Source organism: Acomys minous, assembly GCF_964271855.1.
Source record: "Acomys minous genome assembly, chromosome: 2".
Taxonomy (NCBI): Eukaryota; Metazoa; Chordata; class Mammalia; order Rodentia; family Muridae; genus Acomys; species Acomys minous.
The window spans coordinates 21998271-22004279 of record NC_140484.1 but is presented as its reverse complement, the minus strand read 5'-3'; the positions used below and the strand labels follow the sequence as shown (position 1 = coordinate 22004279).

The window sequence follows — 6009 nt, the reverse complement described above, 5'->3', positions numbered from 1 at the left end:
GGGCAGCAAACAGCATACTGCTCTTATAATCAACCAGGCTAAAGCTGTGAGGCTTAGTATGAGCTAACTTCAGAAGTCTTAGGCCACAGTTTAAAAGCAGTGTCCAGGGGCTGGTCTGGTGGCTCAGCGGTTAAAAGCACTGGCTGCTATTCTAGAGGACCCAGGATCGAGTCCTAGGTCCCACATGGTAGCTCACAACTGTCTGTAACTAGCTACAGGGGAGCCAATACCCTCTTCTAGCCTCGATGGGCTGTGGATATACAAGTGGTAAACAGACATACATGAAGACAAAACCCCATACATAAAAAATAATTTAAAGCCAAAAAAAAAAAAAAAAAAAAAAAAAGGCAGTGACTAGGGCTGGAAATATGCCTCTGTGGTTAAGAGCACTTGCTGCTGTCTAAAGGCCTTGAGTTCCGTTCTCAACACTCACGTTTCATGGCTCACAGCCACTTCTAACTCCAATCTAGGGGGGAGCCAACATCCTCTTCTTCTTTCTAAGGTATTTTGTTTGTTTGTTTGTTTGTTTGTTTTGTTTTCCTTTTGTTTGAGACAGGGTCTCTCTGTGTTGCCTTGGCTGTCCTGGACTCACTTTGTAGACCAGGCTGGCCTTGAACTCATAGCGATCCTCTTGCCTCTGCCTCCTGAGTGCTAGGATTAAAGGTGTGTGCCACCACGCCCGGCCTCTCTAAGGTATTTCAATGGACACCCTTGTGCATGTTAACACACACACACACACACACACACACACACACACACACACACACACGATATTCAGAATGAAAATAAGAAGCACACATAAATACAAGCAAAATAAGAGTGATAACAAGAAATGTCCAGAGTTAGCAGCGAATAGAGCGTGTGTCACGCATATTATACAGATGGCAAGTTCCCTGCAATGGGACTGAAGGAGCCGTGTGCAGTGGACGGAGTCTCCTAAGAAACGTGCAGAAAGCAGCTTCAGCCAGAAAGACAGCCTCACTGCCTGCTTACCCCACAGCTCCTCCTTAAGTGGCAGCAGTAATATAACTCAGAACAGGAAAAAACAAACCCAAAACAAACAAACAAACAAACAAAAAACCTCATAAAAAGCACAGTAAGTGCCAAATGAGAAGGAGCTATGGGTTTCACTCTTTGTTCCCTATGTAAAGTGTGTATTATAAGATAGTAATGAAAAAAAAAATAGCGTCAAGAGAAAGAAAACGTTCAGGATCTGCTCACACTGGCATACTCTTTCCAGCTTTCTTTTTCTCCCTGGCATCAGACTTTTTTTTTTTTCATGATTAGATCATTTGTTATTTGATATTTAGAATCTTTGCACAAGCACAGCATGCCCTGAAGTGTGGTGACTTTCCACAAGTTTATATAGAAACGAGTGTAACTTCCTTGAGATTTATTTCCTCTATTGTATACATTGGGGCAGCTGCAAATAACTAGTGGAAAGAGTCATACTTCTGAAACCCTGATTCGGCTAATTAAATGTTCACGTAAGAGGCGTTAGTCTCATTCATGTAGCTTCACACGTTTTTATGCTCAAATTGCAATCATACGGTTTCATATTTCATTAAATAGTAGTCACAACTCTTAAAAATCATTATCATGACTTGTATGCTTGTATTTGTGTGTGCACACACATGTGCACATGCATGATGCGTCTGTGTAGATGCACAGATGCTATAGGGCACATGTGGAGGACAGAGGACAGCTTTGTGGAGTCAGTTCTCTCCCTTCACCTTTATATGGCTGCCGAGGCTTTAATGCTAGGCAATGCGAGGCTTTAATATAGGCTTTTGTGGCAAGCACCTTTCCCGCTGAGCCATCTCAACAGCCCAACTTTTGCTCTTCATTTCACAAAACCTTAAAGCCTGTCTTCAGTGCTTGTCTACTGTACCATCTAGTAATAGAGTGTAATTTCTTAACCCTAACCCATTAAACGTTTGTAGTGTTTTCATTTCTAATCTTCAGGCATAGTTTTGTTTATTATCATTATTATTATATCATCATCATTTTTCTTGTGTCAGCCTAATTCCTTGAAAAAAAGTTATGGGAGAAGTGACTGTCTTCACGGCAATGAAAAAAATTACTATATGTTGCTACATTTTGGTCCCAGCAAGTTGAGCCTGTGGTCATGCCACTAACAATTTGCGTGGACCAGCCTCCCCACTGCCTTGGCAGCACTTGATGTTATTTCAAAAAACAAACCACAGTGGGGTGGGAAGAACTGGCTTAATAGACACAAAATGATGTTTGCTTTTCTTTAACTGTTTACTTTTCTACCGTTATTTCCTTCAGCTTCTTATTTTGAAAGTTTTGGATTTACAGAGAAGTTGGAAGAAAAGGTAACCAAGTGTATCTTCCTCAGCTGGGTTCACCTGCTGTTAATATTTTCCACATTTGCTCTGTTTTCCTCTCTTACACATGCATGCACACACACACTCCACATGCATACATACACAGACATGAACACACACGAATACATACATACATGTGTACAGATATACACCTGTACACACGTTTTTTTTTCCACCAGTTGACATGTGAAGACATCATGATACTATAGCCCTAACCTCTCCATCATGTGCCTTCAAAGAAGCCAAATAAGAACCCTCAATTTCATACACGAGAAATCTCAGCATTGGATATGGCAGTGCATGTCTGTCATCCCAGCCCTTGGGAGGCTGAGACAGGAGGACTCTGAGTTCAGCACTAGCCTGGGACACATAGGGAGACTGTACTGGTTGGTTTCCTGTCAGCTTGACACAAGTTAGAGTCATCAGAGAGGAAGGAGCCTCAGTTGAGGAGATGCCTCCATGAGACCCAGCTGTAGGGCATTTTCTTAATTAGTGATCAAGGGGGGAGGGACCAGCCCATTGTGGGTGGTGCCATCCATGCCAGGGCAGGTGGTCCTGGGTTGTAGGAAGGAAAAAAAAAAAAAGCAGGCTGGCCTCTGCATCAGCTCCTGTCCCTAGGGTCCTGCCCGTTTGAGTTCATGTCTTGAATTCCTTCAACAATGAACAGCAATATGGAAGTATAAATTGAATAAACCTCTTTCTCCCCAATTTGATTTTTGGTCATGGTGTTCTGTTACAGAAATAGAAACCCTATCCAAGACAGAGTCTCTGTCTCAAAAACAAAAACAAAAACAAAAAAAAGATATGCCTTGGTGGTTAAGAGAACTGCTGCTCTTTCAGAGGACCCTGGCTCAGTATCCAAACCCCATATGGCAGCTCACAGCCATCTATAACTTCAGTTCCAAGGGACCTAACGCTCTCTTTTGGCCTCTGCAGGCACTCCAGGCATGCAAGTGGTACATAGATATAATGCGAGCAAAACACCTGAATATACACAATTTAAAAATAATAACAACAATCTTTAAACAACCAAGGAGAGAGAGAGAGAGAGAGAGAGGAGAAAAGAGAAGAAAGGAAAGGAAAATAAAAAGGAAAAAAAAAAAGCAAGGAGGTACCAAGTGGCTCTGCCTGTGACAGAAAACTGGTAAAGACATTGGGGGGGAGGGGCACCACCTGGAGACACAGGTGGGCTGAAGAACAATGTGGGTGCAGAGGCTGGACTCCCAGCTGAGGACAGCCACATGAGTGATGCCAGCTGGCACCCTGAGGAGCAACAGGATAGCCCCCAAAGATATAAGAAGTTATAAAATACTATTAATTTGGTATGTGTGGTTGTTAAGTTGCAGTAAGTGGTTAATACAAACATTACAGCTCTAGGAAGAGGCAGCCCCATTTGTTTCAGATAGATTTCATCTTTACAGTGCTGGGGATCAATTTTAGATCAAGTTTTGTATATTGATACATTTTTAAAAGGCAATATTTTAAGGCTTCCACCAATGTTTATTATTATACCTTATGATTTAGTTGGTCAAGAATTAAAAAAAAAAAGACTCTTTGCTCCTCTGTGTTCCAGAGACAGCCACATCTTCTCATGCAATGCCAGCCTAGTTCCTTGACATGATGGTGAACGTCAGAGAAAACGGATTTGGCTGTATTGGGAACCTGGTTTATCTGACAAAGTGGAGATTGCTGCTGTCAATGACCCCTTCATTGACCTCAACTGCGTGGTTTACATGTTCCAGTATGACTCTACTCATGGCAAGTTGAATGGCACAGTCAAAGCTGAGAACTGGAAGCTTGTCATCAATGGGAAGCCCGTCACCATCTTCTAGGAGAGAGAGCCCACTAACATCCAATGGGCTGGTGCTGGCGCTGAGAATGTTGTGGAATGTACTGGTGTCTTCACCATCATGGAGAAGGCTGGGGCCCACTTGAAGGGTGGAGCCAAAGGGTCATCATCTCTGCCCCTTCTGCTGATACCCCTATGTTTGTGATGGGTGTGAACCACGAGAAATATGACAACTCACTGAAAATTGTCAGTAATGCACCACCAACTGCTTAACCCCTCCCCCACACCCCCTTCCCTCCACCAGCCAAGGTTATCCATGACAACTTTGGCATTGTGGAAGGACTCATGACCACAGTCCATGCCATCACTGCATCCACAAGACTCTGGATGGACCCCCTGGAAAGCCGTGGCATGATGGCCGTGGGCTACCCAGAACATCATCTCTGCATCCACTGGTGCTGCCAAGGCTGTGGGCAGAGTCATCCCGGAGCTGAACGGGAAGCTCACTGGCATGACCGTGTTCCCACGCCCAACGTGTCCATCATAGATCTGACACGGCGACTGGAGAAACCTTCCACGTATGATGACATTAAAAAAGATGGTAAAACAGGCATCCAAGGGCCCACTAAAGGGCATCCTGGGCTACCCTGAGGACCAGGCTGTCTCCTGCAACTTTAACAGTGACTCTACTCTTCCATCTTTAATGCTGGGGCTGGCATTGCTCTTAATGCCAACTTTGTAAAGCTTATTTCCTGGTATGACAATGAATATGACTACAGCAACAGGGTGGTGGCTTCCAAGGAGTAAGAAGCCCTGGACCACCCATCCCCCACCCCAGCAAGGAGAGCAAGAGAGAGGCCCTCAGCTGCTGAGGAGTCCCTGTTCCAACTCAGCCCCTGACACTGAGCATTGCCCCTCACAGTTTCCATCCTAGACCCCCAGAATAAGGGGAGGGGCCCGGGGAGCCCTACTCTATTGGATACCATCAATAAAGTTCACTGAACCTAAAAAAAAAATCAGAAAAGAGCCAGGCAGTAGTGGTGCACACCTTTAATCCCAGCATTCAGGAGGCAGAGGCAGGAGAATCCCTATGAGTTCAAGGCCAGCCTGGTCTACAGAGTGGGTCCAGGAGAGCCATGGCTATACAGAGAAACCCTGTCTTAATAAAGCCACAACAACAACTTGGTCTGGTTGGAGCAGGATGGCTTCATGGTGGCTCTCATGTGGCACTTGAGGGCTCAAAGAGAGAGCATGGATGGTCCTCCTCTTAAGCTCCCAGCCTGTAGACTGGCATGATGTCACTTCCCATGGATTCTGTTTGGAGCAGTCACAGAATGTGCCATGTTCAGGGAAATGGACATAACTCCCTCCAGTCTTTTATGTTTGCTTCACAGATTTATTTTTATTGTATGTGTATGAATATCTTTCCTGCATGTATATGTGTGCTATGTGAGCACAGTGTTCAAGGAAGCCAGAAGTGGGTGTCAGATCCTCTGGAACTAGCGTCACTGGCAGTTGTGAGCTGCCACGTGGGTGCTGAAAACAAATCGCTAGTCCTATGCAAAAGCAGCAAGTGTCTAATTGTGGTCTCTTCAGGCATTTGGTGGAGTTTTGTTTTTGCTTTGTTTTTAGTTAAGAACTCACTCTTCTCTAGTCCAGACTGGCCTAGAGCACACTATGTAACCCAGGCTAACTTCAAAATCACAAAAATTGTCTTGCCTCAGCCTTAACTGGGATTACAGGTCTCTGCCACTCTGCTCAGCTTTTTTCCCATCTTAAAAATTCACTTATTTGGCCGGGCAATGGTGGTACATGCCTTTAATCCTAGCACTCGGGAGGTAGATGCCAGAGGATCTCTGAGTTTTAGGC

The 6009-nt window shown here is 44.6% G+C and overlaps 1 pseudogene across 1 annotated transcript; it reads left to right on the top strand.

Annotated features, from left to right (window-relative positions):
• Positions 1 to 3971: 3971 nt before the first annotated feature.
• On the top strand, positions 3972 to 4947 carry LOC311592529 (glyceraldehyde-3-phosphate dehydrogenase-like; annotated as a pseudogene). Its single transcript has one exon. The product of its transcript is annotated as a glyceraldehyde-3-phosphate dehydrogenase-like (transcript).
• Positions 4948 to 6009: the final 1062 nt, after the last annotated feature.